Here is a 22,145-nt window from a genome sequence, read left to right as displayed (position 1 = left end):
TTTCTCTCATCACTGGCTATTACACATAGGTTCCTGATTGAGCCACACATGGATGCTACAAAGAAATACATTTCTTTATTAGATTACACCTTTTAACTTCAATTGAGACATTCCCTGGCGCTGCCCCACAGCCTGATGCCGTTCTCGGCAACCGTATGCAGTTTCCTGACCGGACCTAAAACTGTAGTATACTACGGTTTTAGGTCCAGTCACAAAACCGGATACGGGTCAAAAATTAGCCGACCAGAGTCAACATTTGACTGTGGTCAGCTCATTAAAGTAAATGGATTTCAGCGCTTGTCTGACTGGGGTTCGGGAGAGCCCGGTTTGCCCCTCCCCCAGCTGGATCAGGCACCCGTAACGTAAAAACGAGGTGTGAATGCAGCCTTAGAGGTACGCACGCGCACGTGCTGATCACGTCACAGTGAGGTAGGTCATGTATGGCCGGTATGGCGTCTACAATGTGTTTTTAATTTCACCTCTCAACACATATAGGTGGCACTTAATTTGATTGTTATATCGCATATTGTCCAAAATGTATTTTACATGATGATCACCATGTTCTATGGTTATGTATTTGATACGGCACTGTTTGCACTTTGTAATCGTGGCACTTTATAATGTACATGTATTTTATTATGGATATATTGCACATTGTTTTCTATTTTTTTCACTAACTGGATAATGAGTTCACTTGATGTTGCCCCTTATAAAATGCTGCTTTGAACATTTGTACACCATGCTTGATAAAGACGGAGTGATACCGTTGAAACGTCAACATGGGTCAATAAATCACCGTTGCGTTTTCACTAAACGACCTTGGGAGTGCTGCTGGATTCTTTGCTTCTTGGATACATAGATAGATATGAGATAGATAGATAATTATGCAAAGTAAAACAAAATGACCAAAAATCTGAACTGAGATGTAGCGTGACTGAGCCATTCCAATTTAAGCCTACAATGTCTTTCCCGTCTTGTTGAACATCCATTCTTTACCGTACAAGTAAACAACTTAATGGACCCCCGGTCCCTTCTGCCTAAGGTTTACAATGTTACCAAGAAACAGATGAGCTTCAATTACGGATCTTTCTACTCAAATGCATTCAATTAGGGAATGGCATATATATATATTTTCTAAGTGCTCCGTTCCAATTGAAGCGATCAATATTTTATTGTGAAGGCACCCGGGATATTCTGAAGAATTTGCTTGAGGACGTGCAAGGTTTCTTAAAGGACGACGCTTCATTGAAGTTCACCTCACAGTCAATTAACCTTAGAAATTGTATTCTTTGGAGAAATATTTGTGTGACCTTTCTTCAGTCTCTTATTTTCTGGGCATTTAGCCAATTGTTACATTCTTTTTTTTTTTTCTATATAAAGCGGCAGGGTTCCTTATTATTATTATATATATTTTTTTGCTTTTAATCCTCTCGTGGAGGTCAGGTCTTTTGAAAAGAAGTGACAGGATTTCACCAGTTTTAACATGAGTTCAAAATAGCTGGAAATTGTTTTGAAATTTGCTTTTGTTAAATTGGGATGTGAAGGCTCCCGTGCTCCTGGTCTGTTTATTTTACTTTCTATCTGCTCTTTTATTATGTTTTTTTTTTCTATTTTTATTACTATGCCTTCGATACATTTGTGCCTTTATGTTTGTCTAATGCAGTGTTCCCCACCTAGGCTGTCATGCCCCCTCCCATAGACTTGCATTAAGGGGGCGTAACTGTGACTTCACAAGCCTCTGCCCCTCATTGCCAGTCATCCTTCACGGAGCAAAGTTTGCTTCGTGCACCAGATGTCTGGGGTTCCGCAACCGAGATTGCGGGGGTCCACAGCGGCAGGACCCCCGCGATCAGATGTCTAGGGGCAGAGTACCCCTTTAATCATGTGTAGTAATGCTGTTTTTGGTAAATTATTTAATTATATGAACTTATAGGATATTGGAATCACCCAAATGTTCCTATGTGAACCATGAATAATATTTATTGACATGGGATGCTATAGTAATAATGTCATGATGAAACAGTTATGGGATGGCTAGCACGGTCCTTTAACTGGTTTGAAGCACCTAGTAATATTATGCTAATAATAGTCCCTTAGCCAGAAATAGAAATAATGCTTATGATGCTTTTTAATTGTTTAAGTTAATTTATCATTATATAGTGGCTAGAAGAGTAAACTTCAACTATGTATGGTATTTCATTCTTTCGTTGTGATTTTTTATTTGAGGGGATCAGGAGTAGGGAGTCTTATGTGACTTGGTTAGGGTCCCAATGGGGCATATAGGGACACTTAGGAGGTGGGGAAGGGGGAATATGGGAGGGAATAGGTTGGGGGGGGGGGGGGTTGGTGCTTTCCTACAGGACGTGATTTTTTGTTTTTGTTTTTTCTCTTCTTTCTGCTTGATTATAGATGGCTACTAAAATAATAACCTGGAATGTGAGGGGTATGAGAGAAAAAAATACGAGATGTTCTATATTTTTTTGTATTGCCCTCCACCTTCCGGCTATTGTATGTATTCTGGAGATACATTATTAAGGATTGTAACTTTGCAGTGAATAGGAGATGGGTCTCTATGGAATTTCATTAATTTGGTTTTACCTTTTCATCTGGGGTGTCAGTCTACATTCATAGGGGAATTGATTTTGTTCTTACCTCAAACATTATTGATGAAAGAAGGATATATCGATGAATTAATGCTTTTTAAGAGGCCTATTTTGCAAGAAAATTTATTTTCTAAAGAAAAAAATTGTCAGTAGAAGGAAACATTACCAAGTGAAGTTGAGGTTAACCCCTTGGGGACGGAACCCATTATGACCCTAAGGACGGGAGCATTTTTTGCAATTCTGACCACTGTCACTTTAAGCATTAATAACTCTGGGATGTTTTTACTTATAAATTTGATTCCGAGATTGTTTTTTCGTGACATGTTCTACTTTATGTTAGTGGTAAATTTTTGTCGATACTTGCATCATTTCTTGGTGAAAAATTCCAAAATTTGATGAAAAATTTGAAAATTGTGCATTTTTCTAACTTTGAAGCTCTCTGCTTGTAAGGAAAATAGACATTCCAAATAAATTATATATTGATTCACAAATACAATATGTCTACTTTATATTTGCATCATAAAGTTGACATGTTTTTACTTTTGGAAGACACCAGAAGGCTTCAAAGTTCAGCAGCAATTTTCCAATTTTCCACAAAATTTTCAAAATCTGAATTTTTCAGGGACCAGTTCAGTTTTGAAGTGGATTTGAAGGGCCTTCAAATGAGAAATACCCCACAAATGGCCCAATTATAAAAACTGCACCCCTCAAACTATTCAAAACGATATTCAGTAAGTTTGCTAACCCTTTAGGGGTTTCACAGGAATAGCAGCAAAGTGAAGGAGAAAATTCAAAATCTTCATTTTTTACACTCGCATGTTCTTGTAGACTCGGTTTTTGAATTTTTACAAGTGGTAATGGGAGAAAAAGCCCCCCAAAATTTGTAACCCAATTTCTCTCGAGTAAGGAAATATCTCAAATGTGTATGTCAAGTGTTCGGCGGACGCAGTAGAGGGCTCAGAAGGGAAGGAGCAACAATGGGATTTTGGAGAGTGAATTTTGCTGAAATGGTTTTTGGGGGGGCATGTCACATTTAGGAAGCCCCTATGGTGCCAGAACAGCAGAAAACCCCACATGGCAAACCATTTTGGAACCACACCCCTCAAGGCACGTAACAAGGGGTCCAGTGAGCCTTAACACCACGCAGGTGTATGAGGACTTTTTTTTTTAAATGGGATGTGTAAATGGAAAAAAAAATTTCACTAAAGTGCAGTTTTTCCCCCCAAATTTACCATTTTTACAAAGGGTTATGGGAGAGAATGCCCCCCAAAATTTGTAACCCCATCTCTTCTGAGTATGGAAATACCCCATGTTAGGACGTAAAATGCTCTGCGGGCAAACCACAATGCTCAGAAGAGAAGGAGCGCCATTGAGCTTTTGGAAAGAGAATTCATTTGGAATGGTAGTCAGGGGCCATGTGCGTTTACAAAGCCCCCTGTGGTGTCAGAACAGTGGACCCCCCCACATGTGACCCCATTTTGGAAACCACACCCCTCACAGAATTTAATAAGGGGTGCAGTGAGTATTTACACCCCACTGGCGTTTGACAGATCTTTGGGACAGTGGACTGTGCAAATGAAAAATTTTATTTTTCATTTCCACGGACCACTGTTCCAAAAATCTGTCAGACACCTGTGGGGCGTAAATGCTCACTGTACCCCTTAATACACTACATGAGGGGTGTAGTTTCCAAAATGGGGTCACATGTGGGGGGGGGGGGGTCCATTGTTCTGGCACTATGGGGGCTTTGTAAACACAACTGGCCCTCAATTTCAGACACATTTTCTCTTCAAAATCCCAATGGCGCTCCTTCTCTTCTGAGCATTGTAGTTCGCCCGCCGAGCACTTTACATCCCCATATGGGGTATGTTCTTACTCAGAAGAATTGGGGTTACAAAGTTTGGGGGGCTTTTTTGCTATTTTCCCTTGTGAAAATGAAAAATTTAGGGTAACACAGGCATTTTAGTGAAAACATTTTTTGTTTTCACTTTCCCATCCAAATTTAATGAAAATTCGTCAAACACCTGTGGGGTGTTCAGGCTCACTATACCCCTTGTTTAGTTTCCAAAATGTTGTCACATGTGGGTATTTATGTTTTTGCGTTTATGTCAGAACCGCTGTAAAATCAGCCACCTCTGTGCAAATCACCAATTTAGGCCTCAAATGTACATGGTGCGCTCTCACTCCTGAGCCTTGTTGTGCGTCCGCAGAGCATTTTACGCCCACATATGTATTACCGTACTCAGCAGAAATTGCGTTACTAATTTTGGGGGGCATTTTTTCCTTTTACTGCTTGTGAAAATAAAAAGTATGGGGCAACACCAGCATGTTAGTGTAAACATTTTTTTTTACACTAACAGGCTGGTGTAGCCCCCAACTTTTCCTTTTCATAAGGGGTAAAAGGAGAAAAATCCCCCCAAAATTTGTAGTGCAATTGCTCCCGAGTACGGAGATACCCCATATGTGGCCCTTAACTGTTTCCTTGAAATACGACAGGGCTCCAAAATGAGAGCGCCATGCGCATTTAAGGACTAAATTAGGAATTGCATAGGGGTGGACATAGGGGTATTCTATGCCAGTGATTCCCAAACAGGGTGCCTCCAGCTGTTGCTTAACTCCTAGCATGCCTGGACAGTCAGTGGCTGTCCAGAAATGCTGGGAGTTGTTGTTTTGCAACAGCTGGTGGCTCCATTTTGGAAACACTGCCGTACAATACGTTTTTCATTTTTATTGGGGGGGGGGGGAAGTGTAAGGGGGTGTATATGTAGTGTTATACCCTTTATTTTGTGTTAGTGTAGTGTAGTGTTTTTAGGGTACATTCGCACTGGCGTGTTACGGTGAGTTTCCCGCTAGGAGCTTGAGCTGCAGCGAAAAATTTGCCGTAGACCAAACTTGAAGCAGGAAACTTACTGTAAACCTGCCCATGTGAATGTACACTGTACGTTCACATGGGGGGGGGGGGGGGGCAAACCTCCAGCTGTTTCAAAACCACAACTCCCAGCATGCACTGACAGACAGTGCATGCTGGGAGTTGTACTTTTGCAACAGCTGGAGGCACACTGGTCAGAAAATACTGAGTTAGGTAGCAGAACCTGTTACCTAACTCAGTATTTTCCAACCAGTGTGCCTCCAGCTGTTGCAAAACTACAACTCCCAGAATGTACTGACAGACCGTACATGCTGGGAGTTGTACTTTTGCAACAGCTGGAGGCACACTGGTTGGAAAACCTTCAGTTAGGTTCTGTTACCTAACTAAGAATTTTCCAACCAGTGTGCCTCCAGCTGTTGCAAAACTACAACTCCCAGCATGTACTAATCACCGAAGTTTTGCAACAGCTGGAGCTTACGCAACTACAACTCCCAGCATGCTGAGACAGCTGTTTGCTGTTTGGGCATGCTGGGATTTGCAGTTTTGCAACATCTGGAGAGCTACAGTTTATAGACCCCTGCCCAGTGATCTCCAAACTGTGACCCTCCAGATGTTGCAAAAATACAAATCCCAGCATGCACAGACAGCAAAGAGCTGTTTGAGCATGCTAGGAGTTGTAGTTTTGCAAGATCTGGAGGGATACAGTTTAGAGACCACTTTATAGTGGTCTCAAACTGCAGCCCTCCAGCTGTTGCAAAACTACATATTCCAGCATGCCCAAACAGCAAACAGCTGTCTGGGCATGCTGGGAGTTGTAGTTTTGCAACATCTGGAGGGCTACAGTCTCAGACTGTAGCCCTCCAGATGTTGCTAAGCAACTTACCGGCTTCCGTAGGATCCAGGGAGCCGTCTTCTTCTGCCGCATGCCGCCCTCGCCGATTACCGTCGCCCGCAGCCTCCGGAGGGGTAAGTGGACCTTCGGCGTTCGGTCCCCTTCGTTTCCCTATTCTGCTCCGCCTATTGTGGGTGGGCAGGACGGGGAAAATTAAAGTAAACCCTTCCGTCCCGATCTGCTATTGGTGGTCGCGTCTAGACCACCAATAGCAGGGATAGGAGGGGTGGCACCCGTGCCACCTCACTCCTATGCCTTCAGGGGGATCGTAGTTGCCTTAGACAACCGCGATCCCCCTTCTATACCGGGTCACCATAGACCTGTAATGACCCGGAATCGGCGCAAATTGCAAGTGTGAATTAATTTGCGATTTGCACCGATCGCCGACATGGGGGGGTCTAATGACCCCCCTGGGCATTTGCACTGGGTGCCTGCTGATCGATATCAGCAGTCACCCCTGTCCAGTCCCCGCCCGGCGCACGGTGGGGACCAAAATTCCCACGGGCGTATGGATACGCCCTTCGTCCTTAAGTACCAGGAAGCAAGGGCGTATCCATAAGCCCTTCATCCCCAACAGGTTAATACAATATTGGAATATGATTCTCCTCCCAAGATATTATTACAATTGTAGGAAAACTAGCTAAAATTTGCATATGTGAAAATTTGCATAAACGGAAATTCTCATATGCGAAAAGTAGCATATGCAAATGTTCACATATGCGAAAATTTGTACGCCAGTCTCACACAGTAGTATTAGAGCCTTCTTTACACCACACAAGCTGGAAGCAGAGAGGGATGATCACTGTGATGTGTACTGTGAAAAAAAAAAAAAAGACATATATATATATATATATTCGTAATTGCGAATATATAGTGCTATATTCACGAATATTCGCGAATTCACAAATATGCAATATTCGTGAATAAAATTTGCATTGCGAATATTCACGAGCAACACTATTCAATGTGTCAAGATAGTCAACCTGAAAGCAGTAACATCAAGTCCAGTCCATATAAAAGTAATGATAGAGATCCATGGTGAGCAATCTGTAGAAGATCTGACAGGGATTGGAATACTTTTCTATCTTCCCAAGTTGCAAGGGAAACACACATGGGGAAGGGGTAGAGAGAACAAAAAACTAAGATCCAAGGAAGGATCTGTAAACAGTATAATCACACAAAAATATTATGGGACCACATGCCCCAAACTGTATTCAGGTTAATACATACGTTAACAGATATAGGAGCTGCAACAGACTCTCGGACAGGTGTAAAAAGGAAAGGAGATAAAAGAGAGGGGAAAGCAGAAGGAAGGGAGTTCCAGCGGTAGAGGGGGAAGTATAGGGGGTAACAGAAGGGCACTTCATTCATTCAATTACCCAGTGGAGACATAATGTGGGCTATGTAACCACAGTTCCCAATGGGATAGCAATTGCTGATCTCGGGAATTAATTAATGCGAACATGCGATCATAGTCACAAGTGAGGTTGACATAGGATAGGATTTCTGGCAGTGTCGGGGCACATGTGGATTTCCAGCACCTAGTGATAAATAATTTCGTAGTCATGAGAAGATGTGCAATCACCGTTCTCGTATTGGGAGGAAGGCAGTCTAAATTTATCAGCAATGACGCCGTTGACGGATTCAGCTGGTATGAGGATCCCAGAAATCTCGAAATAGTCAGTTCAATACCCCTCCACACTGGTTTAACGACAGGGCATTCCCAGAGCGTGTGTAAAAGCGTTCCCTGGTTGCCACATCCTCTCCAGCAGCTTGCAGAGCACAAGGGATCTATTTTATGTACCCTATACGGAGTGTAGTACCATCTATGAAACGTTTTAGCAATAGCTTCTTGATGGTTGGCACACTTAAATATATTACGTATATGTCGGAAGGCTTTTTGCCATTGCTCCAAAGTAATATTAAGGTTCAGAACTTTATCCCATTTTTGCATGTAGGGAGAGATGCGTATAGTAGATTTATCTCCCAATAAGTCATAAAAGTAAGATATGCACCTAAATCTGCTTGTAGTCGCATTCAAGGTGCCCAGAAGGCATGCAGGTACCATAACTTTATCAAGTAGTCCCGTGGAAAGAGCACTCCTAATCTGCAGACTTTTATAAAATTCCTTATATGAAATGGGGAATAGTTCCCTAATCGTCTGAAAATGTACCTTCCCATAGTCATCTAGTATATCCTTAATCGAAAAGATTCCAGCTGCCTTCCAGGTATTAAGGTCTGGACCCGGGATATGAAGAGAGAGGAAGTCTAGCGGTATGTTTCTAGGTGGGCACTTGATAAAATTAGAGAATTATCCAAGTCATGATCTCCAGACCTTTTCTGTGACATCTATAGCACTGAGATGAGTTTTAGGTAAGATTTTATGGGATAGTATGGCTAATATCCTAGATTTTAGAGAACACTCAAGTTGGACCCATAATTTACCATCATCTCCCGCCCACCAATATGTAGTCTGGTCTAAGATACAAACTTTATAGTTAGTGTTGAGCGCCATAGACAATATTCGAATTTGCGATTTTTTGCGAATATATGGACAAATATTCGTCATATATTCGCTAAATTTGCATATTCGTAATATTCACATTTTATTTTTGCATATGTGAAAATTCGCATATGCGAAAATTTGTATATGCAAAAACTAGCATATATTAGCATATGCGAAAATTCCCACGCCAGTCTCACACAGTAGTATTAGAGCCTTCTTTACACCACACAAGCTGGAAGCAGAGAGGGGTGATCACTGTGATGTGTACTTTGAAAAAAAAAAAAATATTCGTAATTGTGAATATATAAATAAAATTTGCATTGCGAATATTCGCGAGCAACACTATTTATAGTATCCCTCTACATCTGGTCTTCCCAGCCCTCCCAATTGTCTATGCAGAGTCATCACCTTTCTGGGGATGCTAGGTCGCTTGCTACTCCAAAAAAAGCTGTCAAAATGAGCTCGGTATCTCCACAGGTAACGTGCAAAACAAGTATGACAGTTTTGGAAGGAAAATCATTTCAAATGCAGCCTGTCGCCCAAACCACGAGAGGAGTTTAGTGGCAAAGTCGTTGAGGGTGTTAGAGAGAGAGGTTAGCAGTGGAGTATAGTTAGACTGAAACCAGTCGGATGAGGGGTAAGTAAGCTGTATGCTTAAATAAGAAACAGATCGATGCTGCCAATCCAGGGGAAATTTGGGTTTAAGGACATTCAAAACTGAGTGGTTCAGGCCCACTGAGAGAGCTTGGGATTTACTTACGTTCAATTTGTAGTAGGTCAGAGAGCCAAATTGTTTTATGATAATAAAAAGTGACGCTAAAGATGTTTCAGGATTTGTTATAGACAAAAGCATATCATCAGCAAATAGGGCCAGTTTATGGTCTATCCCTCCAATGGAGATCCCCGTGATATTCTCATGCAGACGGATTGCCTGTGCCAGAAGTTCTATGGCCAAAAGAAATATCAACGGTGACAGAGGGCATCCCTTTTTTCTGCCATTTGACAGGGTGAACCGGCGAGAAAGTGCACCATTCGTAAATACACTCGCTACAGGATTAGAATATAGGGCTTTGATAGCGCTAAGGATCGAGCCAGTAAAACCAAAAGTCTCCAAAGCCGAGAAAGTATATTGCCAGTTCACCCTGTCAAACACTTTTTCAGCATCAAAAGTTATAAAAACCGCTGGGTCAGAGTCCTGTCACAATGTTGTAATAAAGAAATCACCCTCTTCGTGTTTTCTGGGGCTTGTCTCCCCAGTGTAAAACCCACCTGTTCCCTACCAAAGCAGGCAAATACGGGCACAGTCTCGAGGCCAGTATCTTGGCATAAATTTTAGCATCACCATTCAGAAGAGATATTGGACGGTAGTTGGCTGTTTGATAAGGTGGCTTGCCCGGTTTGTGGATAGTTGTGATGAGGGCATCTAATATATCGGGCGGGAAAGAACCAGTTTCCATAGCTACATTAAAGACAGACAGCATATGAGGGGCCAGTACAGGGAGGAAACGCTTGTAGTACTCATGTGGGAGGCCATCAGGGCCAGGAGTCTTTTTAGTCGGGAGGGTCTTGACAGCATCCACTGTTTCCTGGGCAGAGATAGGTTTATTTAAAGGTTCAAGAGCAGAGAGAGGAAGTTTTGGAAAATTCAAGAAGGAAAGAAAGCCATTGATAGCATCTTGAGAGGGTTGTGGACATTCAGGATCTGCACTCAAGTTATATAAAGACTTGTAATAGTCTCTAAAGGCATCCGCAATTTGTCGGGGGGACATTTGGGGAGACTGTGTCTTAGGATGCTTAAGGACAGCTATGGGCTGTTTTTAGAAGGCAGGTTGAAGCTTCTTAGCAAGCAGCGAGCCAGCCTTGTTATCATTTAAGTAGAAGGACAGTTTGGATTTTTTAACTGTCCGCTCATAATCATGAAGAAGCAGTCTCCTCATATGTAATCTCTCACTTCTCAGATGATTTGCTGTGTCATCAGAGTAATTGACTTTTTGAATGGCTTCTAGGGCAGCAATCTTATTAAGGGATTCTGTGAATGCTAGCATTCTAAGTTTTTTCAAAGTAGTACCCAATTGTATCAAAGAACCCCGAATCACTGCCTTATGGGCTTGCCAGATCGTAGTGGAGCTAATGTCAGGTGTGGTATTTAGTGTGAAGTAGTTTGTCAGTACTCCTTCTAAAAAGGCAGAATGGTCAGAATGTGCTATGTGTATTTGCCCTCCAGACAAAATCACTTCGCTTCTGGACTCCATCTTGTGTCGTGATATATATATATATAGGTGCATGGTCAGACCAAGTCCTCTGACCTATCTCAGACCTCTCAATCCTATCAATAAGAGACTTGTCAACTAGAATAAGATCTATACTTGAATATGTGTGAAATCTCGCAGAACAATGAGAATAATCTCGCTCCGAAGCGTGTTGAAGTCTCCAAATGTCATAGAGACCAAATTCAGAGAGCATACTGTCTAGATACAAAGGGCGAGTGGCTATAGTGGAAGTGAGATCCATAGAAGGTGAAACTACAGCATTAAAATCACCACATATGAGCAAGGTTCCTTTGCGTATCATCATTACCTTACGCATAAGCTTAGTCAGAAAATGTCTTTGGTGTGTGTTAGGAGTATAGACATTTACAATAGTGTATTCCACATTGTCAATGTAACGCCAAGCGCTCCGGGTCCCGCTGCTTCCCCGGAGCGCTCGCGGTGTTACTCTGCTTGCAGCGCTCCGGTCGGCGCTGCTGACCGAGAGCGATGCTACCCTATCACCGGAGGGGATGCGATCCGTGGAACGGGACGTGCCCGTTCACGGATCGCATCCCATGTCCCTTCTCACCCGCTCCGTCCTTCCTCTGTCCCTGCCCTGCGCGCGTGGCCCCGCTCTCTAGGGCGCGCGCGCGCCGGCTCTCTGAAATTTAAAGGGCCAGTGCACCACTAATTGGTGCCTGGCCCAATCTAGTCTAATCACTGTTTCCCCTATAAAACAGCACTTCCCCTTCCTGTCCCTGCCGGATCTTGTTGCCTAGTGCCTAGTGAAAGCGTTCCAGTGTGTCCTTGCCTGTGTTTCCAGAATCTCTGCTGTTGCCCCTGACTACGAACCTTGCCGCCTGCCCTGACCTTTCTGCTACGTCTGACCTTGCCTTGCCTTGTCCTTTTGTACCGCGCCATCTCAGCTGCCAGAGAGGTTGAGTCGCTACTGGGAGGAACGACCTGGGGGTTACCTGCCGCAGCAAGTCCATCCCGCTTTGCGGCAGGCTCTGGTGAATACCAGTAACCCCTTAGACTCCGTTCCCCTGGTACGGCCCACGCCATCACCTCTCTGGTTCAGAGGATCCACTTCCAGTGTCCTCACCAGCCGCTTGCCCGGATCCTGACAGTCAATATGACCTATCACTATAACATATCTACTTTGTGGATCAATGATTTGGTCTGTAATGTGGAGTGCTATCTTATCGCTAAAAGGGATCATAACCCCTTGTTTTCTCTTTAAAAAAGATGAGGCTATAGCAACGGGAAATTTCCTGTGGCGCAAGGCTGGAGGATTTTTTGAGGACACGTGCGTCTCTTGTCTGCACACTATGTCTGCAGTGCTATCAGTCGCCTCTCGCCAAAGGAAACCCCGTTTTTGCAGGCTGTTGAGTCCATTGACATTAAAGGATAACACTTTCAGCCCCATGATATTCTACCGAGGAGACAATAGAGAGAAAGAATAGAGGGAAGAAAAACGGAAAGGAGTCTGTTGCAGTCAGTCAAGGTTTAGTACGGTATTTAAATCTGTGAACACTGTTAGACAATAAAAGAATTATAATCAGGAAACTTACAAGGAAGTAAAAAAAAAAATTGACAAACAGGAATAGATCCGGTAGGTGTAATCTATGAATTATCACCTCTTGGAGGTACGTGGAGAGATAACACAACATAGATATTGACAGCAGCAACACTCAGTATGAATTATACTCATCAGAACAACCGGAAAAGATCAATGTCCAAAGCTGCTCCCTTAGGTAGGTTCAGGGGAATTCGCATTGGAAAAATGGTTCGGCGATCTTCGGGGTTCAGGGATGAGGTGACCCCAGCTTTGCAGAGTCTCGAGGCCCGCTTTTACGGAAGTGAAGATGTGCATCTTATTTTGTCGCAGCACCATAATCTTTGTCGGGAAGCCCCATCTATAAGGCATTTCCAGGCGTCGGAGCTCAGATGTCAGAGGATGTAGGTCTCTTCTAGCCAGCAATTTTGCAGCGGACAGGTCAACAAAAATTTGAATGTCATCATATGGTGCTGGGAGGGTCTTGCTTTTCCTGGAATATTGTATTAGCTAGTCTTTGGTCTTGTAAAATGTGTAGCTAGCAAGAACATCCCTCGGAAGGTCTTCAAGTAAGGATTTAGGCTTCGCTACCCGGTGCGCTCTATTTATGCTATATTCAAAGATTGCGAGATTGGGCAGAAAATGGCGTGTCAGCTCAGTGACATATTTAACGAGCTGGGCATTAGGCACAGTTTCCGGAATTCCACGAAATTTTATGTTATTTTGTTTATTTCGGTCTTCTGCATCCACTAATTTCTCTTGAACTGCCTGTACCTTGTCATCCAGAGAGTTATGAGCATCCACCAAGCCATTATGTGCCTTTGCATATGATGCCATTTTTGTTTCAACGTGAGTCACTTTGAGCTCCAGACATCTAACTGAGGATTTGACAGGTGCTAGAAAGGATGAAAAGTTCTTGTGAAGAGAGGAGCGTAGGAGCTGGAGCATTTCTTTAAGTGTATTCTCAGAGACCATTTTACCTGAGGCTTGGTATAATGCAAACAAGTCACCCTCTTCCCTGTGGTCAGCAGGGTTAGCTTCAGGGTCACTTGCCCAGTCACCCACTAAATTTTAGTCCAGGCGGGGCTTTTGCTTTGCTGGACTAACTTGCGGGGAAGAAGTAAGCAGCTGTGGAGATGAGCAGTTGTCTCCATCAAGGGTTAATGAGGTATCATTCATAGTGAGGGGTAGCATGTCATCCTCTCCCTCACCACCCGCCATGTTGGATAAGTCTCCCTGGGCATGTAAGCCCCAGCTAGAAGGTAAGACACAGTCTTTAAGTGCTCTTGAGCATTAGGCACGGTCGCTCACCTTCTGTGTAGGAGAGTAGTTTTTCTTCTGAGGCAGCGGCAGCTGCCATCTTTGAGAGTGCGAGGAGGCGCGCTGTGAAGCAGTGGGACCCGCGCCATCTTTGGTCTCCTGGGCTCTGGACTTCTCCGGCTGGAAAAAGTGTTTCAGCGATGCAGTATCTCCCAATTTGTTCACCCTCTTCCTGCCCACAGTAGCCATAGTTATCCCGGTAAGTTTCGGGAGCTGGATAAGTCGCTGGCAGGTAGAAATAGCCGTTAAAGTGAGCGGCTGTTACGGAGCTGCTGTGCTATGCGGCCATATGCGCTCGTGGCCAAGCAACACCCCCAGTTAGATTTTTTTTTAAATTGGTACAATTATAAAAAAAAACATAAAGCATGGGTATCATTTTAATCGTATTGACCCACAGAATGAAGAAAACATGTCATTTTTACTGTAAAGTGTACAACATGAAAACAGAACCTTCCAAAATTTGCTAAATTGCAGTTTTATTTTCAATTTCCCCACATAAATAATATTTTTTGGTTGCTCAGTACATTTTATGGTAAAATGAGTGAAGTTATAACAAAATCAAATTGGTGACACAAAAAAACAAGCCCTCATATGGGTATGTAGATGAAAATATAAAAGAGTTATGATTTTTAGTAGGCGAGGAGGAAAAAACAAAAATGCTAAAATAAAATTGGCCTGGTCCTTAAGGGGGTACTCCATTGGAAAAAAAAACATTTTAAATAAACTGGTGCCAGAAAGTTATACAGATTTGAAAATTACCGTATTTTTCGCCGTATAAGATGCACTTTTTCTTCCCCAAAACTGGGGGGGGGAGTTGATGCCCTGTATTAACCCTTCAGATGCTGCGATCAAAGCTGACCGCCGCGGTGACAGTCACCTGGCTGCTCAGTCGGGCTGTTCGGGACCGCCGCGGTGAAATTGCGGCGTCCCGAACAGCTTACAGGACACCGGGAGGGACCTTACCTGCCTCTTTGGTGTCTGCTCCGTGCCGGGATCCCTTGCATGGCGGCGCTCTCCTTCGACGTCATCATGTCATCGCGCACACCGTTCCGTCATCCAATAGGAGCGGCGTGCATAGCGACGTGATGATGGCGACGTGATGACGGCGACGGAGTGCGTGGATCCCGGGGAAGAAGATGTCCGGAGCGTCGGGGACACCAACGGCTGTCCGGGCATGCTGGGAGTTGTAGTTTTGCAACATCTGGAGGTCCGCAGGTTGAAGATCACTGTTGGGTGCAGAATATTTTTTTTCTATATTTTGCACCTTTAACCCCTTAACGACGCAGGACGTATATTTACATCCTGCGCCGGCTCCCGCAATATGAAGCAGGGTCGCGCCGCGATCCCGCATCATATTGCGTCGGTCCCGGCGCTAATCAACGGCCGGGGCCCGCGGCTAATACCACACATCGCCGATCGCGATGTGCTGACCGCCGCTTCTAAAGTGAAACTAAAAGTGACCCGGCTGCTCAGTCGGGCTGTTCGGGACCGCCGCGGTGAAATCGCGGCATCCCGAACAGCTGATCGGACACCGGGAGGGCCCTTACCTGCCTCCCCGGTGTCCGATCAACGAATGACTGCTCCGTGCCTGAGATCCAGGCAGGAGCAGTCAAGCGCCGATAATGCTGATCACAGGCGTGTTAATACACGCCAGTGATCAGCATAGGAGATCAGTGTGTGCAGTGTTATAGGTCCCTATGGGACCTATAACACTGCAAAAAAAATGTAAAAAAAAAGTGTTAATAAAGGTCATTTAACCCCTTCCCTAATAAAAGTTTGAATCACCCCCCTTTTCCCATAAAAAATAAAACAGTGTAAAAAAAAAACAAAACAAAAAAAAAAAACATATGTGGTATCGCCGCGTGCGTAAATGTCCGAACTATAAAAATATATCATTAATTAAGCCGTACGGTCAATGGCGTATGCGCAAAAAAATTCCAAAGTCCAAAAAAGCGTATTTTGGTCACTTTTTATACCATTAAAAAATGAATAAAAAGTGATCAAAAAGTCCGATCAAAACAAAAATCATACCGATAAAAACTTCAGATCACGGCGCAAAAAATGAGTCCTCATACCGCCCCGTACATGGAAAAATAAAAAAGTTATAGGGGTCAGAAGATGACATTTTTAAACGAATAAATTTTCCTGCATGTAGTTATGATTTTTTCCAGAAGTGCGAAAAAATCAAACCTATATAAGTAGGGTATCATTTTAACCGTATGGACCTCCAGAATAATTATAAGGTGTAATTTTTACCAAAATATGCACTGCGTAGAAACGGAAGCCCTCAAAAGTTACAAAATGGCGTTTTTTTTTATTTTGTCGCACAATGATTTTTTTTTCCGTTTCGCCGTGCATTTTTGGGTAAAATGACTAATGTCACTGCAAAGTAGAATTGGCGACGCAAAAAATAAGCCATAATATGGATTTTTAGGTGGAAAATTGAAAGGGTTATGATTTTTAAAAGATAAGGAGGAAAAAACGAAAGTGCAAAAACGGAAAAACCCTGAGTCCATAAGGGGTTAAAATTGTTTTCCACCGGAGTACCCCTTAAAGGCCAAAATGGGCTTGGTCCTTAACCCGTTAAGGACCCAGCCAATTTTCAGTGTAGGACCCGCCATTTTTTGCACATCTACCCACTGTCACTTTAAGCATTCATAACGCTGGGATGCTTTAACCTTTCATTCTGATTCCGAGAATGTTTTTTTGTGACATATTCTACTTCATGGTAGTGGTAAACTTTCGTCGATACTTGCATCATTTCTTGGTGAAAAATTCCAAAATTTGTTGAAAAAAATTACTTTGAAGCTCTCTGCCTTTAAGGAAAATTGACATACCAAATAAATGATATATTGATTCACATATACATTATGTCTACTTTATGTTGGCATCATAAAGTTAACATGTTTTTACTTTTGGAAGACATCAGAGGGCTTCAAAGTTCAATTTTCAATTTTCTAAATCTGAATTTTTCAGGGCCAGTTCAGTTTTGAAGTGGATTTGAGGGGCCTTCATACTAGAAATACCCCACAAATGACCCCATTATAAAAACTGCACCCCTCAAAGTATTCAAAATGACATTCAGTTAGTGTGTTAACCCTTTAGGTGTTTCACAGGAATAGCAGCAAAGTGAAGGATAAAATTGAAAATATAAATTTTTTACACTTGCATGTTCTTGTAAACCCAGTTTTTGAATTTTTGCAAGGGATTATAGGAGAAAATGTACCCCAAAATTTGTAACGCAATTTCTCTCGAGTAAGGAAATACCTCATATGTGTATGTTAAGTATTCGGCGGACGCAGTAGAGGGCTCAGAAGGGAAGGAGCAACAATGGGATTTTGGAGAGTGAATTTGGCTGAAATGGTTTTTGTGCATGTCGCATTTAAATGGGGTCACATGTGGGGGGGTCCACTGTTCTGGCACCACAGGGGCTTTGTAAACGATCATGGCTCACTGCACCCTGTGTTACATTTAGTGAGAGGTGTAGTTTCCAAAATGGGTTCACGTGGGGGGGGGGGTCCATTGTTCTGGCACTATGGGGGCTTTGTTAAAACACGCGGCCTTCAATTCCGAACAAATTTTCTCTTCAAAAGCCCAATGGGGCTCCTTCTCTTCTGAGCATTGTAGTGCAGCCGGAGAGCACTTTACACCCACATATGGGGTATGTTCTTACTCTGAAGAAATGGGGTTACAAATTTTGTTGGGCTTTTTTCATATTTTCCCTTGTGAAAATGAAAAATTTAGGGTAACACCAGCATTTTAGTGAAAAAAAAAATATTTTCATTTTCCCATCCAACTTTAACGAAAATTTGTCAAACACCTGTGGGGTGTTAAGGCTCACTATACCCCTTGTTACATTCCGTGAGGGGTGTATTTTCCAAAATGGGGTCACCTGTGGATATTTTTTTTTTTTGCGTTTATGTCAGAACCGCTGTAAAATCAGCCACCCCTGTGCAAATCACCAATTTGGGCCTCAAATGTACATAGTGCGCTCTCACTCCTGAGCCTTGTTGTGCGTCCGCAGAGCATTTTACCCCACATATGGGGTATTTCCGTACTCAGGAGAATTTGTGTTACACATTTTGGGGGTCTTTTTTTTGCTTTTACCGCTTGTGAAAACAAAAAGTATGGGGCAACACCAGCATGTTAGTGTAGCATTTTTTACACTAACAGGCTGGTGTAGCCCCAACTTTTCCTTTTCATAAGGGGTAAAGGGAAAAAAAGCCCCCCAAAATTTGAACTGCAATTTCTCCCAAGTATGGAAATACCCCATATGTGGCCCTAAACTGTTTCCTTGAAATACGACAGGGCTCTGAAAAAAAAGAGCGCATTTGAAGACTAAATTAGGGATTGCATAGGGGTGGACATAGGGGTATTCTATGCCAGTGATTCCCAAACAGGGTGCCTCCAGCTTTTCTAAACTCCCAGCATGCCTGAACAGTCAGTGGCTGTCTGGAAATGCTGGGAGTTGTTGTTTTGCAACAGCTGGAGGTTCCGTTTTACAAACACTGCCATACGATACGTTTTTCATTTTTATTGGGTGTGGGGGGGGGGGGGCAGTGTAGTGTTTTACCCTTTATGTGGTAGTGTAGTGTAGTGTTTTTAGGGTATATCCGCACTGGTGGGTTACGTTGAGTTTTTCGCTAGGAGTTTGCGCTGCGGCGAAAAAATTGCCGCCGCTCAAAGTTGAAGCAGGAAAATCACTGTAAACCTGCCCATGTGAATGTACCCTGTACATTCACATGGGGGGGGGGGGAAATATCCAGCTGTTTCAAAACTACAACTGACAGCATGTGCTGACAGATCGTGCATGCTGGGAGTTGTACTTATGCAATAGCTGGAGGCACACTGGTTGGAAAACCTTCAGTTAGGTTCTGTTATCTGACTCAGTATTTTCCAACCAGCGTGCCTCCAGCTGTTGCAAAACTACAACTCCCAGCATGTACTGATCGCCAAAAGGCAGATATAGTTATGCAACAACTGGAGGTACGCAACTACAACTCCCAGCATGCCGAGACAGCTGTTCGGGCATGCTGGGATGTGCAGTTTTTGCAACATCTGGAGAGCTACAGTTTAGAGACCACTGCACAGTAATCTCCAAAACTGTGGCCCTTCAGATGCTGCAAAACTACAACTCCCAGCATGCCCAGACAGCTTCCATAGGATCCAGGGAGCCAGCCACACATCATCGCCGCCTGCCGAGCACCGCAGCCGATCGTCGCCTCTGTCGTCGCCGATGGGTAAGTGGACCTCCGGCGCCAGTCCTTGTCGGTTTCCCCGTTCTGCCCCGCCTATTGTGGGTGGGCAGAACAGGGAAAACAAAAGTTAACCCCACAGCCCCCCTCCCCCCGTTCTGATATTGGTCGTCGCTTCTACATGACCAATAGCAGGGATTGGAGGGGTGGAACCCTTGCCACTTCACTCCTATCCCTTCAGGGGGATCGTGGGTGTCGGGACAACCCCCATCCCCTTATTTGCCGGGTCACCATAGACCCGTATGACCCAGAATAGCCACAAATCGCCGGTGAATTGACACCGGCAATTTGCGCAGATCGCCGACATGGGGGGGGGGGGGGGTCTGTGGACCCCCCCTGGGCATTTGCACGGGGTGCCTGCTGATCGATATCAGCAGTCATCAAGGTCTGCTCCCCGCCCGGACGTTCCGGTACGTCATGGGTCCTTAACCCCTTAAGGACTCAGACAATTTTATTTTTACGTTTTCGTTTTTTCCTCCTCCCCTTCAAAAAATCATAACTCTTTTATATTTTCATCCACAGACTAGTATGAGGGCTTGTTTTTTGCGCGACCAGTTGTCCGTTGTAATGCCATCACTCACTTTATCATAAAATGTATGGCACAACCAAAAAAATACTATTTGTGTGGGGAAATTAAAAAGAAAACCGCATTTTTGCAAATTTTGGAAGGTTTTGTTTTCAGGCCGTACAATTTATGGTAAAAATGACATGTGTTTTTTCTTCTCTGGGTCAATACAATTAAAATGATACCCATGATAATATACTTTTCTATTACTGTTGCGCTTAAAAAAAATCGCAAACTTTTTAACCAAATTAGTACGTTTAAAATCCCCCTATTTTAAAGACCTATAATTTTTACATTTTACCATATAAGCGGGGGTATGAGGGCTCATTTTTTTGTGCCGTGATCTGTACTTTTTATTAATACCATATTTGCTTATACAAAACTTTTATTAAATTTTTTATTAATTTTTGGGGGAATAAAATGTTATAAAAAAGCAGCTATTTTGGACTTTTTTTTTTACGTTCACGACATTCAACGTACGGGATCATTTACATTTTATTTTAATAGTTCGGATATTTACGCATGCGGCGATACCAAATATGTATATAAAATATTTTTTTTACACTTTTTGGGGGTAAAATTGGGAAAATGGGACAATTTACGTTTTTATTGGGGGAGGGGGTTTTTCCCATTTTTTTCACTTTATTTTTTTAACTTTTTTAACTTTTATTTTTACACTTTAATAGTCCCCATAGGGGACTATTTAAAGCGATCATTCGATTGCTAATCCTGTTCAGTGCTATGTATAGGACATAGCACTGATCAGGGTTATCGGTGATCTTCTGCTCTGGTCTGCGGGAAGGCAGATCAGAGCAGAAGACTCCCGGAAGTCAGCGGAGCCAGGTGAGGGGACCTCCATCTGCCGTGCAGGATGATCGGATTGCCGCGGCAGCGCTGCGGGCGATCCGATCATCCTGTTAAGTGACCGCGATCCTGCAGATGCCGTGATCGGTATTGATCACGGCATCTGAGGGGTTAATGGCGGACATCCATGGGATCTGCCGCGCATGATACCGGCATCGCTCCAATGCCCGCAGTTATGCTCAGGACGTAAATGTACGTTACGTCCTGCATCGTTAATGGGTTAAAGGGGTACTCCGGTGAAAACCTTTTTTCTTTTAAATCAACTGGTGCCAGAAAGTTAAACAGATTTGTAAATTACTTCTATTAAAAAATCTTAATCCTTCCTGTACTTATTAGCTACTGAATACTACAGAGGAAATTATTTTCTTTTTGGAATGCTCTCTGATGACATCACGAACACACTGCTCTCTGCTGACGTTATAATAATAATAACAATAACTCTTTATTTAATGTTGTCCTTAGTGGGATTTAAACCCAAAGCTCCAGCACTGCAAGGCAGCAGTGCTAACCACTGAGCCACCATGCTGCCCTTACCATACATCTCCTAGGTTGCTAAAATGGACAGAGATGTCAGCAGAGAGCACTGTGGTCGTGATGTTATCAGTGTTCCAAAAAGAAAGGAATTTCCTCTGTAGCATTCAGCAGCTAATAAGTTCTGGAAGGATTAATATTTTTTAATAGAAGTAATTTACAAATATGTTTAACTTTCTGGAACCAGTTGATTTCAAAGAAAAAAGGTTTTCACAGGAGTACCCCTTTAAGACCCAGGGTGTCATGACGTAGTGATACGTCATGGGTCCTGTAGGGGTTAAGGGGTTAAAAAAAATGGAGAAAAAAAATGAAGGTATGGCTAAAGCTTCCACTTTCTATGGCTGATAGAATAACATTATCCAAGATGATTCTTCTTCCTACTATTTTATGTTTTATTTACCAAGGAAATTTGGTTTAATAAAATCGACAAACTTTTGAATTCCCTTATATTGGGAAAAAAAAGAGAGTCTGTATTAAACTTAAATACTTGATGATTCCAGGGAGGGTTTCGAGGGCTCTCAATTCCAAATTTAGAATGTAGTCTTTAGGACCAGGGTTCTCAACCAGTAGTATGTGTACCCCTAGGGGTACGCCAAGGGTTATGCAGGGGGTACGGCATTTTGATTATAATGGACGGCATTTTTCAGCGCAGAGCAGGGACACTGCGGCAGCTCATTATATTGTACTGTGGCCAGACTGCTGTGGCTGGGGGACCTGATGTGTGATGTATCTGATGTTGTGTGGAGGTGCCACACAGCGCAAGAGGACATCATCTGTCAGTGCGGCCCTCCAACTCTGCCGAACGGGATTGCACCTACCGGCACCTGAGCAAGGTAAGCAGGTTAAAGTTAAACTGTAACAACACAGTATGGGAGGGAGGGTGTTATTGTATGTCATATATTGGCCCCCAGGGGGATCGGAGGGGGGGGAGGA

This window comes from Hyla sarda, chromosome 1 (assembly GCF_029499605.1).
Source record: "Hyla sarda isolate aHylSar1 chromosome 1, aHylSar1.hap1, whole genome shotgun sequence".
NCBI classification, from domain to species: domain Eukaryota; kingdom Metazoa; phylum Chordata; class Amphibia; order Anura; family Hylidae; genus Hyla; species Hyla sarda.
This window is presented reverse-complemented; position numbering follows the sequence as displayed.